This window comes from Lissotriton helveticus, chromosome 8 (genome assembly GCF_964261635.1).
Source record: "Lissotriton helveticus chromosome 8, aLisHel1.1, whole genome shotgun sequence".
Classification (NCBI taxonomy): domain Eukaryota; kingdom Metazoa; phylum Chordata; class Amphibia; order Caudata; family Salamandridae; genus Lissotriton; species Lissotriton helveticus.
The window spans coordinates 84,141,688-84,167,847 of record NC_136069.1 but is presented as its reverse complement, the minus strand read 5'-3'; positions in this window follow the sequence as shown (position 1 = coordinate 84,167,847).

Below are 26,160 nucleotides of genomic sequence, written 5' to 3'. Positions count from 1 at the left end.
TGTGACACAAAATTCTGGGGCTCTCAAGGCCATTCAGAGCTACAAGCTAGAGTTTTACAAGTCCCTGGACAGATATATCCCCCTCCCACAATGTATTTTTCCCAACAAGAACAAGATTTGATCTCCACAGAGGTTCAAGCTTTTCCACAGAAAGGTGCTATAGAGGTGGTATGCCCCCACCCAGACGGTTTCCTGGTGGTGTATTCGTAGTAAAACATAAAGGAGACGGGTCCCGCTTAGTATTGAATCTGAGGGATTTCAATGGTTGGATCATTTACAAACATTTCAAAATGGAAGGTATCCATCTCCCAAGGGATATTCCTCAGTAAGGGGATTGGATACTCTGGTCAGTCCCCATTTTCTCTCCTCATCAACGTTTTCCTCAGTTCTTCAGGGAAGTCTGTTGTTACGAATACAAAGTCCTCCCTTTCTGTCTCTCATCCACCCCATGATGCTTCACAAAGATAATGCAGCCTGGGGGGAAGTCCCTGAGCGCCCGGGGGTTCGACTTATCATATATCTAACTGACATCATTATCCTGACACGGGAAACAACCTTTACAACGCAACTTTTACAACGAACTGCCATTACAACAAAGTTTTTACAACGCAAAAACTTTTACAACGCATACCATCACAACGCAGGATTTTACAACGCTAGTACTTTTACAACGCATACCATTACAACGCAGGATTTGGTAAGTATATAATTATTTTTAAAATATTATATGTTTGTGTTTTTGGGTATGGGATATTTTTAGGGTTCAGGGTCAGTTTTGGGTTTTTGGGTAAAGGGGTATTTTTAGGGTTCAGGGTCAGTTTTGGGTTTTTGGGTAAAGGGGTATTTTTAGGGTTCAGGGTCAGTTTTGGGTTTTTGGGTAAAGGGGTATTTTTAGGGTTCAGGGTCAGTTTTCAGTTTTTGGGTAAAGGGGTATTTTTAGGGTTCAGGGTCAGTTTTCAGTTTTTGGGTAAAGGGGTATTTTTAGGGTTCAGGGTCAGTTTTCAGTTTTTGGGTAAAGGGGTATTTTTAGGGTTCAGGGTCAGTTTTCAGTTTTTGGGTAAAGGGGTATTTTTAGGGTTCAGGGTCAGTTTTCAGTTTTGGGTAAAGGGGTATTTTTAGGGTTCAGGGTCAGTTTTCAGTTTTTGGGTAAAGGGGTATTTTTAGGGTTCAGGGTCAGTTTTCAGTTTTTGGGGTACAGGGTTAATTTGTAAAAATAAATTAAAATTATTTTTTAATTAAATTAATTAAATAAAATTACATTACATTTAATTATATTTTAATAATTTTAATTAATTTATATTAATTTTTTTTTTATATATTTACCAATATTTACTTTGTAATGGTATGCGTTGTAAAGGTACTTGCGTTGTAAAATCCTGCGTTGTAATTGTATGCGTTGTAAAAGTTTTTGCGTTGTAAAAAATGCGTTGTAATGGTAGTCGTTGTAAAAGTATGCGTTGTAACGTCATACATCCTCCTGACACAGAACCGTCAATGGGCCCTAACCCATTTTGAGTGGACAATTCTCCTCCTTCAGGGTCTGGGCTTTGTCCTAAACGTTCAGAAGTCGATTCTGAGTCACTTGCAGCAGCTGGAGTTCTTAGGTTTCCAGATAGATTCCCATTGGTCCCAACAAATCCTGCCTCCCCAGAAAGTCTGAAACATCAAGAAAGAAGTGAGGTCAACGGTGCACAAACAATCTGTATCCTTGAGGTCGATAGCCCGCATTGTGGGCCTGTTAGCCACATTGATCCAGGCCACATTCCCCAGTCCTCTACATTATCAGGCTCTTGAGAGGTAAACAAAATGAAACATCTCTGAAAGGGCCTCAGTTACTCGGAGCAAATTCCTCTTTCAGAGGAGGCGATGATGGAAATGTCTTGGTTAGATCACATGGAGCACTGGAATGGCAGGGCGATTTCTGGGTAAACCTCAGAGATAATAATAGAGTCCGATGCCAACCATTGGGGTTGAGGAGCCTATTTTGGTCCAATATCCATGAGGAGGTCATTGGTGCAAAGCAGACACTGGACATCCACATCAATTGTTTGGAACTCCTACTGAGTTCATTTTTGATTTGAGGTCTCTCCCCTGCGAAGTCCAATTGTTGCATGGTTGGTCGTATAATACAACATCTTGGCGCCCGGTACGTTATATGAACAAGTTGGGTCTTTTGCGGAGATAGCCAAGGACTCTTGGCACTTTTATCTCCTGCATCGGATATCTGTGGTGGCAGGATATCTCGTGGGCCAAAGTAATTATGTTGAGGACTTCAGAGATTGGAGACTTCATCCAAAGTATTCCATGCACTTCAAAGTCAGTGGGGCCCTCATTTGGTAGACCTTTTTGCATCTTGCCTCAACCAGCAGCTCCCGAATTTTTTCAGTTAGCGTCCGGATCCGGAAGCCCAGGCCACAAATGCATTTCCTCAGGATTGGTCACCCTTCCTGGGTTACACCTTTCCCACATTCATGATGATTGTCAGGGTGTTGGCACAGTTGAGATGACAGGGGGCAGAGGTGATCTTGGTAACTCTGCTTTGGGGAGCGCAACCGTGGTTTCTGGTAATTTTGGGACTGACTTGTGCCTGTCCGATTCTGATTCCATCCCGTTGGAACCTGCTTCTGGAACCAGCGGTCCTTCCACATCCATTCATCCTGTCAGATCATCTCTCTCTCATGGCTTAGAGGGTTTCTAGGAAAGAAAGAGTCACCTGGGCCTTTCTCAAGAGGCTAATGCTTTCATCTGTAAAACTGGTCATTAGGCAGGCAGAAACAATACATATCAGTTTGGAGGCGATGGTGTAATTGATTCCTCGCAGATCCCCTTGGAGTGGATTGTACTTTTGTCATACATTTTTTATCCTCCTTGCATTCTGCAGGAATGGCATATCAATCAGTGAATCATTTTATGTCATTACATTCCAAATCCTGTAAACTGTTAAATGTCTCCCAACACAACCCCTGAGAACTTAGATATTGAAGAGGAACCAGAATAATGTCAGCTCTGACCTTAGAGCATCAGCTAGTTCAAACCATATTTGTCCCCCGGAAAACCTTGACGATGTACAGGGGCTTACCAATCACTACTTATATTCCATGAACAACCTACTAGACAAAATAGCCTACTTCAAATGAAAACAACCTCTACAAAAGACTCCAAACCTTGGTATTATGGGAGACTAAATGAAGACAGATGCTCTCTTAGAGTCATTGAATGACGATGGAGAGCTGCCCCCTCAGGTGACCACCTCAAGCTTCTTAGAATTCCCAGAAACACTTATTTTAGAAAGATCAGAAAATCGAAAACCATCTTCTTCAGGTATCAACTAGACCTAGCCAAGAACCGCCCGAAAAAGCTATTTGATCTTATAAAAGCCCAGACCAAGAGCCCACCAAGTCTCCCTAATGCTATACTACTCTCTCTACCCAATTGTGATGAATTTGCCTCCTTCCTCGCCTCTAAGACGGAATCCATTAAATCAGGTCTACTCAAAGACCTACAATACTTCTCCGACTTGGAAAAGAACCCATCACTGCCCCAGGCTCGTGTCCAAGCTAATGACCTCCCAAAATTTAAAGGAAAAAACAACGCTACTTGGTCCCACTTCAACACCTACAGTGAAGATACCATTTTAAAGACGCTAATCGCTCTGAAACCCTCAAACCATTTCATAGACCCACTCCCGGCAAATTACCTAAAATGCCTTATTCCTCTGTTACTACCCCTCTGGACTAAGATCATTAATATGTCCCTCCTTCGAGGATCCATCCCAGACATCTTGAAATCAGGTCAGGTTTCGCCTATCCTAAAGAAACCAACTGCTGACCCCTCGGACCCAAATAACTATCTTTCGATTACTAACATTTCTATGCTAGCCAAACTCCTGGAAAAATGAGTTAACATACAGCTGAACAGCCACTTTGACCAATTCAACCTACATTACCAATTCCAATCAGGCTTCAGAGCAGGTCACAGCACTGAATCAGCCATGACACATGTATTAGACGGATCACTGAAAGAATATCGACGGACAGAATATCGACCATCAAAAATATCGTTGAGAAAATATCGACAGTCAAAATATCGAGTTTCTATCTACAAACAGGTAAGTACAAAAATATCGAGTTAAAAATATCGTTTACAAAAATATAGTTGTAAAAAATATCGTATTTACTAAAAACAGTGTTAAATTAAATTAATATTAATAATTAATTACTAAAATATACTTAAAATTACTTAAATTAACTTATAATAATTAAATAATTAATGAAAGTTAAATAAATATTTTTTTATTTCATATTTATTAAACATATATATATAGTAATAAAATATAATAAAATAATACCCAAAAACTGAAAACTGACCCTGAACCCTAAAAATACCCCTTTACCCAAAAACTGAAAACTGACCCTGAACCCTAAAAATACCCCTTTACCCAAAAACTGAAAACTGACCCTGAACCCTAAAAATACCCCTTTGCCCAAAAACTGAAAACTGACCCTGAACCCTAAAAATACCCCTTTACCCAAAAACCCAAAACTGACCCTGAACCCTAAAAATACCCCTTTACCCAAAAACCCAAAACTGACCCTGAACCCTAAAAATACCCCTTTACCCAAAAACCCAAAACTGACCCTGAACCCTAAAAATAAAAACGATATTACTTCACTTACCTTAAAAACGATATTACTTCACTTACCTTAAAAACAATATTTTGGCTGTCGATATTCTGTCCTGTCGATATTTTCTCCAAACGATATTTTGGAGTCGATATTATGTCCAAACGATATTTTGGAGTCGATATTATGTCTGTGTACCGTATTAGACGACACCCTAAAAATCTTAGACCACTACGAAGCCTGTCTACTAATCCTACTTGACCTGTCTTCAACCTTTGACACCGTCAAACACGGCAACCTGCTCGATCTCCTGAAACACAGAATGGGAATGTCTGGAACTGTATTTAACTGGTTTGCGTCTTTCCTCCATAATAGATCCCAGGTCAAGAAATTCATTTCCAACCCCATGCCAGTCACTTTAGGAGTTCCGCAAGGCTCCTCCCTCTCACCCACCCTTTTCAACCTTTTTATTGAACTAATTACCGATCTTCTCAGCCTTGCCAAGATTCACTTCCACATTTATGCAGACGACACCCAAATCTACATCAAGATCCACTCACTCGATGACATCAAATCGCTCAACTCCACACTACAAAAAACCCAAACATGGTTGGCCAAAAACCATATGAAACTAAACTCCCTCAAAACGGGATTCCTCTTAATCGCTCCTCCTAACAAAACACCCACTATCCTGGAGTGGATGAAACACTTAACAGCCCTTAATGGTCAACCTCTCATTGAGGACTCAGCGAAATCGCTAGGGGTAACGCTTAACAGTAACCTAACCATGCAGAAACATATCAGCGCCTCAACCAAAGGAGCTAACTTCCACCTGAAGACCCTGCGAAAACTGAAACCCTTTCTGCCCGCATATGATTTCAAACAAGAATTTCAAGCCCTAGTAATCCCTTGCGTGGAATATGGGGCGGTAATCTTATATGGCCTCCCAAGGTCATCGACAACCCCGCTAAGAGCCACAATCAACTCAGCTGCAAGACTCATCACGGGCTCTAAGAGAAACTCTCATATATTCCCAGACTTGAGAGCCCTCAACTGGCTACCATTTGAAGACAGAATCCATTTGAAAATCGCTGGATATGACGCACAAGGCCCTCTACCACAACGCCCCAGTCTACCTAGCTCAGAAACTAGTGCTCTCTGTTGGCATCAGAGCCTCCGGGAGTGCCAAGACTCTTTGTCTAAAACCACAACGATTTGCCAAGAAAAAAACCTATAACCGATCCTTCTCTGGTATGGCTCCTAGGATCTGGAACGCTTAGCCCACTGAAACAAGAATGAACCCTTCCACTACCTCCTTCAAAAGAGAAGTGAATGCCTCATGGCTAAATTCACGTGAACTCTTCAACTGTTTACTGTATTGTATTTGTATGCTGTTTCTACGCTCCATAGTCAACCTTCTTTAAGCTTAGTCTGTACGATTATTAGCTTTGTATAACTTTTTTTACATAGATAGTGTTATGTTACTCCGTTCTTTCCACGTATGACTTGTAAAGCACTCTGCTACTCGTAAGAGTCTTGTTAGCGCTATATAAAACCTTCATAATAAAATAAATTAAACTACGTAAGTCATGCCATATTGGTCTGATGCTGGGAGCAGCCCTCCAAACCATTCTCTTCAACTGGACTATATAGAAACTCCCATCCCACACTTAATGGCATATCCTTGGTATGAAACGGCTAACACTTGCACTGACTAACCAGATGAACTCATATAGGCAGCTGTGGATAACATACATTGCATTCCTCTCCACTGAATTCAAAGACTTGTCTTGCTCTTGATACCTTCGCTTAATGCACTTGACAGCAGGGGTATCGAATTAATGAATCACAGCAAAAGGGGCCTCCATTTCCCTCAGGCACAATCCGTTGGAGTGAGTACCTGAGGGAGAGGGTGTAGGAGTAGGGTGGTTGAGACTCTTTTACCCCTCTTTGGTCCAGTTTCCTGTCCAATACCCCCATTGGAATTAACTAATGTCAGCTGTGTTGTAATTTATTGGTCTGTGATACTGAAATACAGTAAAAATAGATTTGAACAATAAAGAAATTCACAAAAAAAGATCTTCGGGTGGACGGCAAACTCCACTCTATCGGTGGAGTTTAAAGAGCATTGCCACTCCGCTTGGAACGTGGAGGACGGCAAAAACTCTGCCAAACTGTTGGCGAAGCGGAGTTTACCAGCGGGTTTACCTCTAGTCTCAGCAATATCACCGTGGGGACTTACTTGTAGCAACAATATGGGTTCTTAGCCCCCAATGACCCTCCGCAACCAAGGGGACAAGAAGATGTGGCCTAATGGCTAGAGCGGTCAACCTCGAACCTGGGAACTGGGTCCGAGTCTCGGCAGGGACGCTCAACGTCCTGTGATTCTGGGCAAATCACTTAATCTCCCAGTGCCTAGCAAAATGAATGTGTCAGTCTGCAATGCAACTAGTGCTCATGTAAAGCGCTCTGATACCTTTGGTTTGAGGGACTTAATTGTAGCAACAATAGGGGTTTTTGAACCGCAATTACCTCAGCAGCCAAGGGGACTTCATCCCCCAACCAGTAGTGCGCCAGGAGGCCCACTTGCAGAGTGGTTGAGAAAGGGAGGTGGGGTCCCCGACGACGTCTCAGCAATCCCGGTTTGGAGGACTTACTTGTGGCAACAATGGGGTTTCTTAGCTCCCAATAACCCTCAGCAGAGCAGGGGACTTCATCCCCCAACCAATAGTGCACCAAGAGGCCCCTTTTCAGAGTGGTTGAGAAAGGGGGTGAGGCCTCCGACAATTTCTCAGCAATCCCGCTATGTGGCACCCGCTCATGGAACTCTGTGGAATTTGGTGGAGTTTTTTGGAAACTCCACAGAATGCCGCAGAGTGAAAGTCCGCAAGCTCCATCTAGGTCTAGCGATAATATCACAACACTCTGAACAATAACATTTTACACAAATAACCGTTATGTAGGGAAAGGTAAGTGACTTAACTGACGATCAGTGAAGTAAGAGTAACAGGAAAGGACGTCATGGATATAATATGGACATTGGAACGTGTTGTGATTGGAGGATTGCTGTTATGGACACTCTTGCCCCAGTGGATGTTGAAGGTTGTAGTTCTTGTTTTAAAAAAAACCTTTTTTATAGTATCAGAATCAACACAGTCCTGTGCACAGTACAGCACGAATTTTCTTGGCCATATGCACAGTACATTAGTCACGTAAAGGTACCAAGCATAGTATCACAGGGTACGGAATCAATGTACACTAGAATGCCGGCCATTCCCAACTACAAAGAAACATGACCCCACCCTATCCCCTCCAACCCCATACCTGAAGCCATGGGGGTTGTAGTTCTTATGTTTATTTTTTATTAAAGATGTGCTTTGAAGGTGACTGCTAATTAATAAAGTGAAGAAAGAAATGCACAATCCTCGCCTCTGGACCTGACATAGAATTTCTGGAAGCTCTCATATAGGAAATAGGATTTGATGAGCACATGCAAAAAAGTTCATGTTCCTTTTTTATTATTCATGGGTTTCAGGACGCTCGTTGACTATTCATTTTATTATCAATTAGGATCATTTGTTTTAACAAGGGTGTTCTCAGAAAGTTAATTTGAGGTCTGTTGTACATCAAATAGAAACATGGCACCCTAAAAATATCATCACGCTCATGTAAATGAAACACTCCTACATTTCCCATGATCCCCCAGGCTCTACTCGCTTCTGGCACTAACAAACAAGCATTGGAAATGCAATAGGTCTCGTATTTATTTGAGTTAGAGCTAATGGCATTGTAAATGGCAATAGGGCCGATTCACAAAACTACCTTAAGACAAAATTCTAAACTTACTACTTTTGGTATTCACAGAAGTTAGGATTTTGTCTTAAGTTTGTCTTAAGACAGACTTAAGACAAAATCCTAACTTAAGTCTGTCTTAAGACTGTCTTAAGGGGGGAGGAGCCAAGCTGGCGACCGAGATGGCTGCATAGACGCTCGGCTCCGTGAGCCTTCTCACCCGCGCATACATCCTGGCAACTATCCTGAGCCGTAACGGCATATTTAAGTAGGCGAAGGACAACTTTCACTGACCGCTTGCTCCTGAGGCTTTTACGTGCGGCAGACCCGTGGAAATGACCCTGACTGTTTTGTGGCCTTCACAGAGCTGGGACCGGGGTGTCGAGTGAGGAGGGCAGCCGGCCGCGACTGCGACAACAGCGGCCTCTGGTGGAGGTGAGGAGTCGGCCGGAGGGCACCGGAGATCTGATGGGCCGATGGTGACAGTGCCGACCCAGTCCATCTAGCGGAGTGCCTTGTGGGATGTGCGGTAAAGCAGGGTCGAGGGGAGTGCACGATACTTGGCCCCCTTTCCAGTGTTGTGTCCGGGCATGACTAATGACTTCTCCCGGAATCGGCGGGCGGCTCCCAGGGAGCGGCGGGGATTTTGTTTAGCCTTTTGGTGACCCTTCGCTGGGAAGCCTGCCTTGACCTGCGGGGTACTCGTGGTGAATCCTGTTGCGCCCTGGTGTGGGGCCCGGTCCCGAGGTGAGGTGGAGAAGGACGAGGCCGGATCAGCTAAGATGGCGGATGGCACCCTCTTACGCAGACCACATCCAGGCAGAGAAGCTGCTGTGCGGGAGAGTCCTGGGGTCTGGCGACACGAGACGGAGCCCACGTCCAGAGATATACTGGCTGTGCTAACAACCCTGCATACGACCCTGATCCGGGATGCCCGGGATCTGGGAAGAAGGATGGCTGCCATTGTTGTCCCACCGTTCCACACGGGCATAGTTCGACCTCAAGGAAGCGCCGATGTGCCCGCCTCTGCGTCAGTGATGAGTGCTCCAGCTACGCCTATGTTCGTGGAGACGCTGGAAGACCCGGTTCATGAGATCGCTTTGGACAGATCTGTTGTACATGTGAGTGACTCGTCGGGGCACTTATCTCTTCGGCGGCTGGGGAAACAACGTCGATCTATGGTTTGGGCTGCCCCGGCGGCGTTTCAGCGCTTACCGGATGGTGTGACTCTCTTTCCCTGGCTGGTGAGACTGTGTTCGGACTGGAGGATGCTTTCGGGGTCGATACTGACACAGACGGATTTCCGCCATACATATTCGGCTGGGTTTTGGTGGCTGAGGTCCCATGGAGTAACGACACTGCCCGGTCTGCCCGGATAACTTGGACCCTCCACGCTGCTCTGTATGCCAATGGATAAGTGGACGTATGTTGTTACTACTGATAGAAAAGGCCAGGGGTGAGACCGTCTAGGACATAGTGGAACTTATTGTTGGCTGACGGTGATTTGGGGGACACCCGGCGGGGCTGTTATTGATTGGGCTATCGGTGATTAATGTTTTCCATGGCTATTCTGCTCTTGCTTTTAGGATGTTTATTGTGCGCGGTGGTGGGGGGGGGGGCGGGTGGCCAGATCGATGGCCCTTCCCCACATTTTTCCTCTTTTTCTCTTTTACTATATTTCGGGCCTCTTATTTAGGGCGACAGGCACGCTGCTGGGGGGGATAGGCCGTAGCCTTCTGCAGGGATGCAGGGTGGGGGGTAGGGGGATGGGGTTTGTTAATTTGTCCTTTCTTTGTTTCTATGGCCCTTTGTCTTTCTTCCTTTTTGGTGTCGTCGTTTTTCATGTTTCCTACAGTATGTTTCGTTTTGAGGGGTGGGGTGCAGCTTTGCTACGAAACGTGTTTGTTTTTACATTTATCCTGACTCGTATGCCTTACCCCCAATACTTCAAACGTATTTGCACTATTTGCGGATTTTCTGCTTCGTGCTTGCTATTGTAGGACCATGTATGACCGTATGGCATTGATTCTGAGTTTTTCTTTATTGTAAAATGAACCTTCTCGAATCCTGAATCTTGCACAGTACTCTTGAATACGAGGTATATCCTGGACACTTATTAGACCCCGGCTGCTGTATTTTTCTACACTGATTGCTGTACTTATGACTTGACTAGCGACCGGCCGGGGTGGTTGTAGGCCCATGCTTGTATTTACTTGAAGTAACTAAGAAGGCCCTCAAAAAAAAAAAAAAGACTGTCTTAAGACAAACTTAAGACAACATCCGAACATCTGTGAATACCACAAGTAGTAAATTTAGGATTTTGTCTTAAGTTAATTCTGTGAATCGGGCCCAATATCTTTTAGCCATGTGTTAGGAGTGTATGCATGTGGTGTGTAGTGGAATTATGTGGGTTGGATTGGAATTTTACCAATGGTGGCATGCTGCGCTTTAGATGAATATGTTTAAAAGTAAAGTGCACCATACTGTGATTGCTAAACTAGTTAATTGTGGATGCGTTAACAATTGTTGTGTGCACTGATGGCTGGTGGTGAGTGTGCCTGTAGAAATTGTGCACTGATGGCTGGTGGTGTGTGTGCCTGGTGGAAGCGTGCACTGCCGGCTGGTGGTGTGTGTGCCTGGTGGAAGCGTGCACTGTGGCTGGTGGTGTGTGTGTGTTTGGTGAAAGCGTGCACTGACGTCTGGTGGTGTGTGCCTGGTGGAAGCGTGCACTGACGGCTGGTGGTGTGTGTGTGTGGTTTTGGTGTGGTGGTGAGTGTGTGGTGGTGAGTGTGCGGTGGTGAGAGTGTGGTGTGAGAGTGTGTGTGTGGTGTGTGCGTGTGTGGTCTTATGTGTGTGTGTGGTGGACTTAGTTTGAGTTTTCGTACCCTGCACACTCACACACTGCCCCTACACACTCACACACTGCTCACCCTAAACTCTCACACAATGTTCACCCTGCACACTCTGCTCACCCTACACTCTCACACAATGTTCACCCTGCACGCTCACACACTGCTCACCCTACGTATGTGAAAAGACCTAGCTCTGCCCTTTGGCCTGTGTTGTAAACGTACAGTGGGTTGTGAGTAGTTGTAAATGTAAATGTATGTAAATGTAAATGTATTTGAGCTTGTAAAGCGCACTGCTACCTGTCCATAGGTTTCCTGGCGCTGTATAACTCTGGGGAACCCGTCCTGGCTTTCCCTGTGGGATGGTCCCTACTGGGAGTCCCCAAGGTGGAACCAGGCATCCCCGGAATTGATGGGGCCATTGTGGAGATTAGGCAAGCTAATGCCCAGAGTTGCCGAGTGGAACCCCTGATTAGAGTAAGCACCGGAGCGAGAATTATCGAGTCTGCTGACCCAGGTCCACGACCCTGCCGCGTCGGGTATTGAACCCTGGTCCCAGGCTGACTTCTGCTCTTGGGTCTGCTGCCTCTAACCAGTGAGCCACACTACTCCACAAGTAGTTGGGCTTGATTGGTTGGGGTGTCCCCTCCTTGCTGCTCCCCTCACAGAGGGCTACTGCCTCCATGAAGTTCCCAAGACACGTGTTCACCTGTTCTTTGTTTTAGCTCCTGTGTGTCAGTGCACCGTGTAAGCACACACGCATACCCTGCTCTCTCTGGAACACTCACACTTCTGAGTCACTCTCACTCTGCAGTCACTCTCACTCTGCAGTCACTCTCATTCTGCAGTCACACTCACTCATGCTGTCACTCTCACTCTGCTGTCACTCTCACTCTGCTGTCACTCATGCAGTCACTCTCACTCTGCTGTCACTCAGGCAGTCACTCTCACTCTGCAGTCACTCTCACTCTGCAGTCACTCTCACTCTGCAGTCGCAGTCACTCTGCTGTCACGCTCACTCTGCTGTCACTCTCACTCTGCTGTCACTCATGATGTCACTCTCACTCTGCTGTCACTCTCACTCTGCTGTCACTCATGCTGTCACTCTCACTCTGCAGTCACTCAAACTGTCAGTCTCACTCATGCTGTCACTTTCACTCATGCTGTCACTCTCACTCTGCTGTTAATCTCACTCTGCTGTCACTCTCACTCTGCTGTCAGTCATGCCGTCACCACTGCAAAGTGTGCCCTGGGCCTACTTTAGTTTGCATAAATGTACGGTTCAACTTGCCACAGACATGAAGCTCATCACTGAAAAGGGAAACAATGGAAAATGCATCCTTATTTTCAAATTGTTTTCCAGTAATTACTCAAAACAATGTTAAGCTCCATTGCCTAAGTAATTAATATTAATCTACCGTTTTTCTGCTACTCTACCTGCTTACTATAACTGACTTCGCGACAAACATGCAATTTGCATAAACAAAACACTAAGTAGTTTGCCACAATACTACAGCTCCCCTGGTCGTTTCTGGGCCACAGTGTGAGCTGCTGTAAAAATTAAACAGTCAGACGACATTACTGCCAGTTCACGGAGTAAGAAAAGTGAAATACAACAGATGTTACAGTGAATCATTAGAAACGTGACGCTCCTCTCCTCCCAGCTAAATCTTAAGGCCTTATCCACAAGAGCAAATACTGCCAAAGAAACCGGGCGTCTTTCACTATCACTAGTTAGGGAGTGCAATTGTGAACATCAGCGTTTCCAGGTTAAGGAAGCACCCCATACAGATCCGTTAAGTGCACACGGGCGATCCTTGCAAATACTCCCTACCACGTATCGTTTAGCAATATGTGTTGGCTTTGAAAACATATAAATTAATAGCATTGTTATTCACAAAACCAATAGCTTACACTTTCCGAATGCAAGTCCTATTGGCTATGGCAATGCTTGTTGGGAGCAAGCAAGGACAGCGCTGTTGTGGTGATGATGTGGTTGGGCTGAGTGATGTGGTGGTATCCCAGAGTGATGTGGTGGTGTCCCAGAGTGATGTGGGTGTGTCCCAGAGTGATGTGGTGGTGTCCCAGAGTGATGTGGCGGTGTCCCAGAGTGAGGTGGTGGTGTCCCAGAGTGATGTGGTGGTGTCCCAGAGTGATGTGGTGTTGTCTCTGAGTGATGCAGCAGTGTGAAGCATGAAGCAGTATGAGGTGTGCAGCAGTGTGAGTCGTGCGTTAGTGGGCAGCATGCAGCAGTGTGAGTAATGCAACAGTGTGCAGCGTGCAGCAGTGTGAGGCGGCCAGCAGTGTGAGGCGTGCAGCAGTGTGAGGTGTGCAGCAGTGTGAGGTATCCAGCAGTGTGTGGCGTGCAGCAGTGTGTAGCGTGCAGCAGTGTGTGGCATGCAGCAGTGTGTCATGCAGCAGTGTGAGTAATGCACCAGTGTGCAGCGTGCAGCAGTGTGATGCGTGCAGCAGTGTGATGCATTCAGCATTGTGTGGCGTGCAGTAGTGTGAGGCATGCAGCAGTGTGAGGCGTGCACCAGTGTGAGCTGTGCGGCAGTGTGCAGCATGCAGCAGTGTGAGTAATGCAGCAGTGTGCAGCATACAGCAGTGTGAGGCGTGCAACAGGATGCGGTGTGCAGCAGTGTGAGGCATGCAGCAGTGTGCAGCATGCAGCAGTGTGCAGCATGCATCAGTGTGAGTAATGCAGCAGTGTGAGTAATGCAGCAGTGTGAGGCATGCAGCAGTGTGAGGCGTGCAGCAGTGTGAGGCGTGCAGCAGTGTGTGGCATGCAGCAGTGTGAGGCGTGCAGCAGTGTGAGGCTTGCAGCAGTGTGAGATTGTGGCCCGGAGGCGGAGCTTCCGACCAAGAGGCGGAGCTTGCGGCTTGGAGGCTGAGCTTCGGGCTCAGAGGTGGGGATATAGCCGTGGCTGAAATCTCCACCTCTGGGCCGGAAGCTCTGCCTCCGGGCCGGAATTTACGTCCCGAGTTCGGACTTAGAGTTAGTAGTCTTAAATCTATTCTGTGAATACCGAAAGTAGTAAGTTCATTCTGCGAATCCCGAAAATAGTAAGTTCACTCTGTGAATCTCGAAAGTAGTAAGTGCATTCTGTGAATACCAAATAGTAGTAAGTTTAGGATTTAGTCTTAAGTTCATTCTGTGAATCGGGCCCTGCGTGCCCAGATCTTCCTCATTAGTCCTGGATTTCCTGCTGTCTGAACTCATACTGGTCAAGACTACAGGGATGAGCTTTGGTATAAATGAGGAAGAGGAGGGGCACTAGGGGAATTATTTGACAGACAGCAATCAGGGCATTAATGCAATAATCCCAAACATGGCCGAGAAATGTTAGCCTATGTTCTATCGGAGAAATACAAAATAATTTGCCAATAATTAGCGACAACTATCTTTCTCTGTGGCGACAGTGGCGTACTTGCAGCCAATGCAGTTGGGCCCAGATTTATAAAGGTTTTGCATTGGGTTTGCATTACATTTTTAATGCAGACCCGATGCATAATCCTTTTTGGTATTTACAAAGTAACGCAAATAGCTATTTGCCTTGCTTTGAAAATAAAAGTAACTGAAAGTAGCGCATTGTTATGTTATGTTATGTTATGAGGCATTTCTTGAGCGCACTGTCACCATAAGTTTCCTGGCGCTGATCGGATCCTGAAATTGGACAGAAGGAATTTAGTGGAGGTGGGAGAAGAGTAATGTTTTTAGGGATTTCCTGAAAGAAAAAAGGGAGCAGGAGGACTTAAGTGAAAGTGGGAGGGAGTTCCACAGCTTAGGGGCCAGACAAGAGAAGCTGCGACCACCTGATCTAGTAAGTTTAAAGCGGGGGACGACTAGGAGCTGGAGGTGGGTGGACCTCAGGGTACGAGAGGGACAATAAGGAGTGATTAGGGACTTAAGGAAGACAGGAGAGGGACAGGTAAGCGCCTTGAAGACCAGGCAGTGGACCTTAAAAGCTATTCTTTCACTGACTGGTAGCCAGTGGAGTTGACGTAGTAAGGGTTGGGCCGACTGCCATCTGGGGATTTTGAAAGCAAGCCTAGCAGCCTGGTTCTGGACGATCTGTAGCCTGGACAGCTGAGATTTGGGAAGGCCGTAATATATTGAATTAGAAAAGTCCAGCCGGGACATCACCAAGGCTATTAAGACTTGTAACAAGGCTTCGGGAGTCAGGAGGTGGGCAACTTTCCGTATCCTGTATAGCTGGAACATGCAGGAGGATGTTACTGCGCTCACTTGGGCCTTAAGAGTGAGCCCAGAGTCAATGAGGACCCCGAGGCTCTTTACGCAGCCAGCAGGAGAGGGAGGTGTACCGAGCTCAATGGGCCAGTACTGAGGACCCCAATAAGGGGCACTTCTCCCAGGGAGGAGAAGCTCAGTCTTGCCCGGATTGAGCTTTAGTTGATTTTGATTCATCCAGTGCTGGATGTGTGTCATGGCCGTCTGAAAGTTGGTGACAGCGTCAGGGGAGGTGAGGGGGAAAATAATTTGCAGATCATCCGCGTAATTAAACACGGTGACGTCCCACCTACCTAAAGAGTGAAGGAGGGGTTGAAGATACAAATTAAAAAGAAGGGGGGACAGGGAAGATCCTTGAGGGACCCCGCAAGATGACGATGACGCATTGCGCTGCCTTGCGTTATTTTGAATCAGGGAGGCATTCCACGGGTGGTGCATGTGTATTCACGTGCACCCATCCATGTTTTGTGATGCAAGTCCATATATACAAAGACTTGTAGACACAGATTTGCACCGAAATTCTGTGCCCGCCTGAGGCTCGAGTAGCGAGGAGCAATGTCTTTATTTCTTCTTGTTGTTTCCTGTTTGCATGTGTGCTGCATTTGAAAAAAGCTGCAGAGGCTTTTCTTATAGCAAGAAGCCTCAAAGAATAGTTTTTTTGCAGGAAGGCGTTCCTTACTGCACAAAAACTATCCAGAGCATAACGCAAACATGCATTAACTATGGCGCAAGGGTACCTGCATTGGAGTAAGGCAGCACAGAGTGTGCCAGAGCATGGAGAGAGCAGATCTGTGCCACTCTCCAAGTTTTGTGGCATTTGATGGTATATATGCAACTGAGAGTATGACAGATTCGACATTGCAGGAAATCTCAAGTGAGGCCATCGTAAACATGCAGAGTAAGTACTGCAATTCTACTGAGTTCAAAAAGAGGTCCTTGCTGTGGGCACCTGCTCTTCCATTACCTTCATAACTGTTCCCAATTAGACAGCTCTGATGGTTCTTCTGTAACCCAACCAACTCTAGGAGAGGCGAAACTTAGCTCTGCCTCGGCAGACAGAAACAACAGAGTTCCCAGCTTAGCTGCTGCTAGAAATACACCTATCTGTTGGACCCAGCCTCGTGGCGCGGTCCCGCTCCTCCCCGCATGGCGGGCCCGGGACAGCCATGACCCCTGTCCTCCCCGACGGAACTACCCTTCACGAGAACCGCCACTCCTGGCGACCCCCGGCTCTCCCCCTCAGGAACACGGCGACCCCTGTTCGCCCCACTCTACTGGTCCAGACCCTACCCGGGCCGCCATCTCCGGCCCCGACTTCATCTTGGACCCTCCACGTCCTGACCACGTGACCTCGGCCCGTCCCTGGCCACAACCCCAGCGAAGCCCCGACATCGAGGCACCAAGATCCGACCAGGTGGTAAAGCGGCCACTTGACGGATCAAGGAGGAGGGGAGTTTCGATGGCCCTCCAGCCGTCCCCGGACGCCTGGTTTCGATCGCCCTCCGGACTCCCTGGGCGCTGGCTTCATCCCCCTGCTGGGTGTCTGGACACTCTCATCCCGGCCCCTTTGACCCCCAGACGCGAGGGTCCAGACATCAAAGGACTCCAGACCTATATCTGAAGCAGCCCTGGAATGGGTCGGCAGTTGTATCCTGGAGTCGAGAGCCCTGCTGACGCTGTCGCGGCTGACCCCGAAAAGACCTCGCTACTTTGAACCCTGAAACCATCTTCGAAGCCTGCTGGCGCTGCCGCGGCCCAACCTTGCTGAAACCACCTTCGGAGCCTGCTGGCGCTGCCGCGGCCAAACTTCGCTGAAACCATCCTCGAAGCCTGCTGGCGCTGCTGCGGCCCAATCTCGCTGAAACCATCTTGGGAGCCTGCTGGCGCTGCCGCGGCCCAACCTCGCTTAAACCATCTTCGGAGCCTGCTGGCGCTGCCGCGGCCAAACCTCGCTGAAACCATCCTCGAAGCCTGCTGGCGCTGCCGCGGCCCAACCTCGCTGAAACCATCTTGGGAGCCTGCTGGCGCTGCTGCGGCCCAACCTCACTGAAACCATTCGAAGCCTGCTGGCGCTGCCGCAGTCCAACCTCGCTGAAACCATCTTTGGAGCCGGCTGGCGCTGCCGCGGCCCGACCTTGCTGGTCCTAAGACTGTCCCGCTACCCCTTTTCCACAGTTACAGAGACTTTAAGGATACCCCGATCCGTTTGTACATATTGCCGAGAGAACCAATCGTTATTGTTGATAAAGATTCTAAGAAGCTATCCTCTTGTGTGGTGTCCCTTTGTAGTGGTGTGATTGCTCAGCTGTTACGATTCTAGGAGAGGAGCCTCACCCAGGAGGCCTCTCGATGGCGCTCGGCCAACTCCATACGGAGAGGTAGGTCTCGGGGTGGTCAGTCAGACATCTTCTGCCTCGCCAGGGACCGCCTTTCTAACATTGGTGGCAGGCGGTGCGATCCGAGCCGACGCAGATCGTACAAAGAGTGACTCACCCACTACTGACAGAAACACACCGCGGCCATGACGACCAAAGAAACCGGACCGACCACGGAGTTCCAGAAGAAACGATTAGAGGAATATAAGCACAAAGAATTAAAACAATTCTGCAAAGACCTGGGCATCGCTACCACTGGACTAAGCACCAAGGAAGATCTCAAGCTGGCCCTACAAACATGGGTGGAGGCAGGAGCCACGCCACCACAGGGCGAAGAAAACACGGTCCCAGATGTGCACCGAGAAAACCCCGCAACCGCAGCGGAGGAAAGAAATGCCAACGGAGACACGGGCCTCTCCAACGAAGACGCCCGAGAGCGAGAAAGGAGCCGGCTCCACGAACTGGAGCTCGCCCGGCTCCGCCTGGACGGAGAACTAAAACTAGCCGAGAAAAAAATAGCCCTGGAGCAACTACGACTGCAAGGAGACCTCGAGGAGAAATGAAGGCAAAGTGACTTAGAGGAGAAGAAGATCACGTTCGAGCACGAGCGGGACCTAAAAGAGCTTGAGATCAAGGCCAAAAATGGGGAGGCCAGCGCCTCAGAGAACCGGGGCCCGCCTCCCCCTACAGACAATAAGGTCCACATTCCCAAAGATGTCGTCAAAGAATACTACAAAAACTACGACATCCAACAATGGTTTAAGGCGTACGAAGTAGCCATGGCCTCCCATCGAGTACCCACCAAAGACTGAGGCGCCGGCTTGTGGGGGAAGTTCGTCAACGAAGGGAGAGACGCCCTGCTCGAGCTCCCCAACCCCGAAATGACCTCTTATGAACATATGAAAGCCGCCCTCCTTACTCGCTATGGACTCACCCCTGAGATGTACCGGCAGCGATTCCGAGACTGTAAGAAACTCCCCGGTACTACATGGGTGGAGTACGTGAACTTCTAATGTTAGGGCCCTAGAGGGGTGGATCAAAGGCAGCCAGGTCACCACATATGAGCAGCTGTTCAACCTCATTGTGTGGGAGCACCTCTCCAACAAATGCTTTATCGAACTCCGACAACATCTCCTCGACAGCAAACTGACCGAGCCACGGAAACTCGCCGTTGAGGCCGACCGATGGGTGAGCACCCGGGTCCCCTGGAGCCCGATGGGAGACTACGGTCGAGGTCCCCCGGGGAACCACCGGCCGCGGGGTGGCGGAGGAGGCCAGAACCGGACCAGGGACTTCCCTGCGGGGCTGCCCCCGACCCACACTTCACCGCCCCTGGCCGGAAGGGGGACCCCTCCAGCATGGCTGTTACCTGTCACAGATGCCAGCGGCCTGGTCACTATGCTAATGACCCCCTCTGCCCAATGAACCAACGACCCGGCTCCACCGGCCCTCCAAACCGCCAGATCGCTGCCGCCGCCCTGGGAGAAGAGAGGGGCGAAGAAGAGACCTACGACCAGACCGAGAGGGAGCCCGCCGCTATGTCCCTAGTATGCCTAGGAGAAAGGGACATGATTCCCTGGGCCCCGATCCCGGGCAACACTCAGAAGTACCGCCAATGGGTCACTATTAATGGACACCGGGCGGAAGCCCTCCGCGACACCGGTGCCAGCGTAACGGCCGTCCGTTGCCACTTGGTGACCCCAGACCAAATCCTGCCCAATGTGTTGTGCCCAGTACGGTCGGCGGACAATTCCGAGAGCCTGTGCCAGATGGCCCGTATCCCCTTCGAGTGGGGAGGGGTGTCGGGCATGCTGAAGGTGACCGTCCGAGACGATGCCCCCGAGGACTGCCTCCTCGGGAACGACCTTGAAAGTTCCCCCTGGGCCCACGTCGAGCGGAGAGAGCATCTGGGGATGCTAGGCCTTCCCGAGTGGGTCTGTGCGACCACCCGCTCCATGTCCGCCCGAGCCTCCGCCCCAACGGAGGATGCCCCGACTGAGGAACCAGAGTGGCCCGCACCTCCGCCGCCCGCAGTAGTAGAGGACGCCGAGCCAGACCACGAGCCCCTGGGGCCTCCAGGGGGAGAGATCGCTGAACTCGGCAACCTCCCGGAACTAGCCCAATGGCGCCAAGAAGGTGGCCCCACCCGAGAACAGTTCCAGCAGGAGCAGAAAACCTGTCCCTCCCTCGAGGGAGTCCGACAACAAGCCGCCACCCAAGCCGCCGGAGACCCATCGGGGTCCCACTGGGTCTATTGGGACCACGGCCTCCTCTACAGTAAACAAAAGATTGTCGAACTAGGGGCCGGCCGGGTGCTGGTAGTGCCCCTCCGATTCAGAGACTTCCTCCTGAACCTGGCACATGATGTACCTCTCGCTGGGCACCTGGGGCAGGACAAGACATACAGCCACCTGGTGACCCATTTCTACTGGCCGAAGATGAAGAATGATGTGAGCAATCACTGCCGGACTTGTCCCACCTACCAAGCCAGCGGGAAGAGTGGAGGGAAGCACAAGGCCCCCCTCCAACCCTTCCTCATCGTCAACACCCCCTTCGAGCGGGTGGGAATAGACATTGTGGGGCCCCTGGAGCCTCGCACCTCCCAAGGACACCGGTTTATTCTCGTCCTGGTGGACCATGCCACCTGCTATCCAGAAGCCATCCCTCTCCAGACTGTGACGGCCCCTGTGGTGAGTCGGGCGCTGATGGGGATTTTCTCCAGGGTGGGCTTCCCTCAGGAGGTCGTAAGTGACCGGGGTACGAACTTTATTTCTCGATACATGAAGTCCCTGTGGCAACAGTGCGGGGTCACATATAAGTTTACGACCCCCTACCACCCCCAAGGGAATGGATTGGTAGAACGCTTCAATAGAACTCTTAAGGGGATGATCATGGGCCTGGAAGAGCCCCTGCAACGCCAGTGGGACGTGCTGCTGCCCTTCCTCCTCTTCGCCTACTGGGAAGTCCCCCAGAAGTCCCTGGGGTTCAGCCCCTTCGAACTATTTTACGGACTCCCCGTCCGGGGTCCCCTCAGCCTGGTCAAGGAGGGCTGGGAGGTTGTAGTTCGAGATGCCCCCCCGACGTCTACCGATACCTCCTGACCCTTCGAAATCAGACTCGGAAGTTCCGAGCATTGGCCGATGCCAACCTCGAAGCCAGCCAGGAGGAGATGAAACGCTGGTATGACCAAAATGCCTCTTCAATTGAGTTCGAGCCGGGTCAACAGGTCTGAGTCATTTCCCCGGTCGAACCCTGTGCCCTCCAGGACAAGTGGACGGGGCCCTTCAAGGTGGTGGAGCGCAAGAGCCCTGTCACCTACCTGGTGGACATGGAATCCCCCAGGAACCCCCTCCGGGTTCTCCACTCCAACCGGCTCAAGCCTCACTTTGTCCGCACGGAGCTTAGCCTACTGATGGCTACGGATGGCGGGGCCGAAGACGACTCCGAGCCCCTACCAGACCTCCTGAGCACCTCTGAGAAAGACGGCTCCGTCGATGGGGTCAACCTCTCCTCCACCCTGAACACAGAACAGCGCCAGGACTGCCGCCACTTGTTGGGACAATTCGCAGACTTATTTTCCCTCACCCCCGGAGTCACCCAGTGGTGCGTACACGATGTCGACACCGGGGACAGCCCATCTGTGCGACACCGGCCTACAGAGTTCCCGACCGAGTTCGGACCTGCATCCAATCCGAGGTCTCCAAGATGCTGGCCCTGGGGGTAATCGAACCATCTGACAGTCCGTGGGCCAGTCCTGTCGTCCTGGTCCCCAAGGCCGCCGCCCCTGGTGCCACCCGTGAACTAAGATTTTGTGTCGACTACCGGGGATTGAACGCCGTCACCCGGACTGATGCCCATCCCATTCCCCGGGCCGATGAACTGATCGACCGCCTGGGGGCGGCCCGCTACCTGAGCACATTCGACCTAACCGCCGGCTACTGGCAGATCGGGCTCACACCGGGCGCCCAGGAGCGCTCCGCCTTCTCAACGCCCGATGGCCACTACCACTTCAGAGTGATGCCCTTCGGGATGAAGAACGCCCCGCAACCTTCCAGCGGCTGGTGAACAAGGTGCTGGCGGGACTAGAAGAGTTCAGCGCCGCCTACCTGGACGATATTGCGGTGTACAGCCTCCACTGGGCCGAGCACCTCAAGCACCTCTGGGAGGTACTGGCGGCCCTCCGACGGGCCGGACTGACAATAAAAGCCAGCGAGTGCCAGATAGGCCAAGGGTCCGTGACCTATCTGGGACACCAAGTGGGGAGCGGCCAGGTGGCTCCCCTCCAACCCAAGATCGACGCCATCATGACCTGGGAGCCCCCGGTCACCCAGACAGCAGTCAGAGCCTTCCTGGGGCTCACTGGGTATTACCGGCGCTTCGTGAAGAACTATGGGAGCATTGTGGGCCCCCTCACTGAACTCACCTCCAAATGACAGCCCCAGAAGGTGCACTGGACACCCAAGTGTCAGGCCGCCTTTGAGACACTAAAAACAGCGATGTGCACCGCCCCCGTGCTCCAAGCCCCCGACTACAGCCGGGAATTCATAGTACAGACCGATGCCTCGGAGCACGGTGTCGGGCGGTCCTTTCCCAACTCAACGCTGAGGGAATTGATCAACCTGTGGCCTTCATCAGCCGACGTCTGCTGGCCCGAGAGCAACGCTGGAGCACCATTGAGCGAGAGGCCTTCGCCGTGGTGTGGGCCCTCGAGAAACTCCGGCCCTATCTCTTCGGCACCCACTTCCGGGTGCAGACTGACCACCGGCCCTTGCGGTGGTTAATGCAGATGCGAGGAGAGAACCCAAAGTTGCTGCGATGGTCCATCTCCCTCCAAGGGATGGACTTCACTGTAGAACACCGCCCCGGCAAAGACCACACCAACGCCGAGGCCTGTCCCGCTTCTTCCACCTCGACGAGGAGAACCCCCAAGAAGATGGGTGACTCTCCCCGCCTTCAGCTGGGGGGGACGCGTGTTGGACCCGGCCTCGTGGCGCGGTCCGGCTCCTCCCCGCATGGCGGGCCCGGGACAGCCATGACCCCTGTCCTCCCTGACGGAACTACCCTTTACGAGAACCGCCACTCCTGGCGACCCCGGCTCTCCCCCTCAGGAACACGGCGACCCCTGTTCGCCCCACTCTACTGGTCCAGACCCTACCCGGGCCGCCATCTCCGGCCCCGACTCCATCTTGGACCCTCCACGTCCTGACCACGTGGCCTCGGCCCGTCCCTGGCCACAACCCCAGCAAAGCCCCGACATCGAGGCACCAAGATCCGACCAGGTGGTAAAGCGGCCACTTGACGGATCAAGGAGGAGGGGAGTTTCGATGGCCCTCCAGCCGTCCCCGGATGCCTGGTTTCGATCACCCTCCGGACTCCCTGGGCGCTGGCTCCACCCCCCTGCTGGGTGTCTAGATTCTCTCATCCCGGCCCCTCTGACCCCCAGGCGCGAGGGTCCGGACATCAAAGGACTCCAGACCTATATCTGGAGCAGCCCTGGAATGGGTCGGCAGTTGTATCCTGGAGTCGAGAGCCCTGCTGACGCTGTCGCGGCTGACCCCGAGAAGACCTCGAACTTTGAACCCTGAAACCACCTTCGGAGCCTGCTGGCGCTGCCGCGGCCAAACCTCGCTGAAACCATCCTCGAAGCCTGCTGGCGCTGCCGCATCCCAACCTCGCTGAAACCATCTTGGGAGCCTGCTGGCGCTGCCGCGGCCCAACCTCGCTGAAACCATTCGAAGCCTGCTGGCGCTGCCGCGGCCCAACCTCGCTGAAACCATATTTGGAGCCGGCTGGCGCTGCCGCGGCCCGACCTTGCTGGTCCTAAGACTGTCCCGCTACCCCTTTTCCACAGTTACAGAGACTTTAAGGATCCCCCGATCCGTTTGTACATATTGCCGAGAGAACCAATCGTTATTGTTGATAAAGATTCTAAGAAGCTATCCTCTTGTGTGGTGTCGCTTTGTAGTGGTGTGATTGCTCGGCTGTCACGATTCTAGGAGAGGAGCCTCACCCAGGAGGCCTCTCAACGGCGCTCGGCCAACTCCATACGGAGAGGTAGGTCTCGGGGTGGTCAGTCAGACATCTTCTGCCTCCCCAGGGACCGCCTTTCTAACACTATCACTGTACAGGGTTCACTGACACAACCTCAATGGAAAAAATATTGATGTAAAAAATATAGATGTATAAAATATTGACTTTTATATAAATCTAAAATAAAATATTATATATTAAATATTAAATATAATATTAACAAAATTAAATACATTTAATATACACTTTAATAAAAGATAACAAATATACGTAATAAAAAAGATAAACACACAAACAATAATTTATACATATATATTTACTTTAAAACACATACTAAGCTATTACTTTTAATTTATATTAAAAGTTAAAAATAATATAAAATATAAAAATATATATTAATGATTTAAAATATAAAAAAATTAAAATCTATAATAAATTAAACCATTAAACTATTTCAAAAAATAAACTTACATTTTAAAATACAATCAATGCAACAGTAGGGAAATTGTTGGACAGCAAAGGAGTAAAAATAACTATTGTTATACACAAATAGTGCCTCTACCACCAGATTGACCTAAAAGGTGCTCAGGAATGTTATGTGTGTGTGAGTGTGGACATCTCACAAAAAGTTTAGGACTGGCCTCACACACCAACTGGTGTCATTCTTCATCATTGGCCAGTCCTCACCCACGCTCTGCACGGTTTGAGCCCTAAGCAAGCGTAGTTTGCTGAAGCTGATGACACTGTGTACTTGTCTGTACAGTGCACAAATTGCAAAAAGCTTCCTGCACATGACCAGATATGATTAAATAAGTATTTCTATCTTTGTAAACTAAAGTGCATATAGTACTTTCACAATGATAAAACAGAATAAATTCATAAGCAGTGGGAGATGTGATGATTTTGGGATCCTCCCTAACTTAGGAAAAGTACCAAACAGATGCCTTGAAAACAAAAAAGCACATCTTATTGAACGATTTAGTTGTGGTCCCATCCTCTTAGGAGAAACACAAACACAGTTATTGGCAAAAAAACATTCCCAACCAAAGGCCCTACAAAGCATTATGGGATGAGATTAGCAGTGGGCAGGGAAAATTATATAGTATACAACAGTGTTTCCCAAACTGTGGTCCGCGGACCCCCAGGGGTCCGTGACACATTCCCAGGGGGTCCGCAAGCACAGAAAAGTTTCTTGTATAATTAGCAGCTTTCCAGCAGCAATAAAAGTGTCAAGATAAAGCCAGTGATTAATGTACCTGCTGGAGCATGAGGAGAGTTTTGTTTAGTGGCAGCTTTGACTTAACTAATGTAGCACAGAGGGTTAATGTGCCTACTGCAAAGAACGTGTAACATGCATTTTAAAAAGCAGCATTTTATGTGCATAGGTTCGTGGTTACTGCTTTTGTCACAGAGATTCTTTTGTTACTGTGCACTTCATAAGTGACAATCATAGTCTAGCAGAGGGACCAATAAACTGTCATCAAAGAGCAGCTTGCAAACTGCATGGTACCAGTTAGTAACTTTTGTTTTTTCCCAGTTATTAATTATCCTGATGCTGCTAAAAAGATTTATTTGGGTGGAAATACATTTTTAATGTTAAAGTCAGTGCTAGCCACTGTGTTAGGTCCTGAATCCTGAGTTTGTGCTTTTCCAGACCAAACACTCTTTAAACATTTTATATACACACTGTTTTACATGTACGATTCAATGTCTCTATATGTGTGTGATGTAAAGACATCCTACAATGGTATGATAGATGCTATAAAACAAATGAAATACATGTGACAGAGGAGCTATTACTTCAATGTAAAATACTATGGGCCAGATGTACGATCCGTTTTTATATGCATGAACGGGTTCGTGAACCCGCTTTCACATGCAAAAAAGTATTGGGCCATGTACATTGCCTATTTCGCGAGTCGCAATTTGTTTGTGACTCGCTAAATAGGTTTTGCAACTTGCTATTTGGAAGGGGCATTCCCTTCCAAATAGCGAGTCTTAAAACCATGTACAAATGTTTTGCGTTCGCAAACCACTCGCAATTACCACTTACTTCAAGTACATGGTAATGCATTTGCAAAGGGGAAGGGGTCCCCAGGGGACTCCTTCCCCTTTGCAAATGCATGCAAAATTATTTTTTAAGGGCAGGCAGTGGTCCCAGGGATCTCTGCCTGCCCTTAGAAAATGAAACGAAAACGTTTCATTTTTTTTAAATGCATGGTAAATGGGCTGCATTTTTT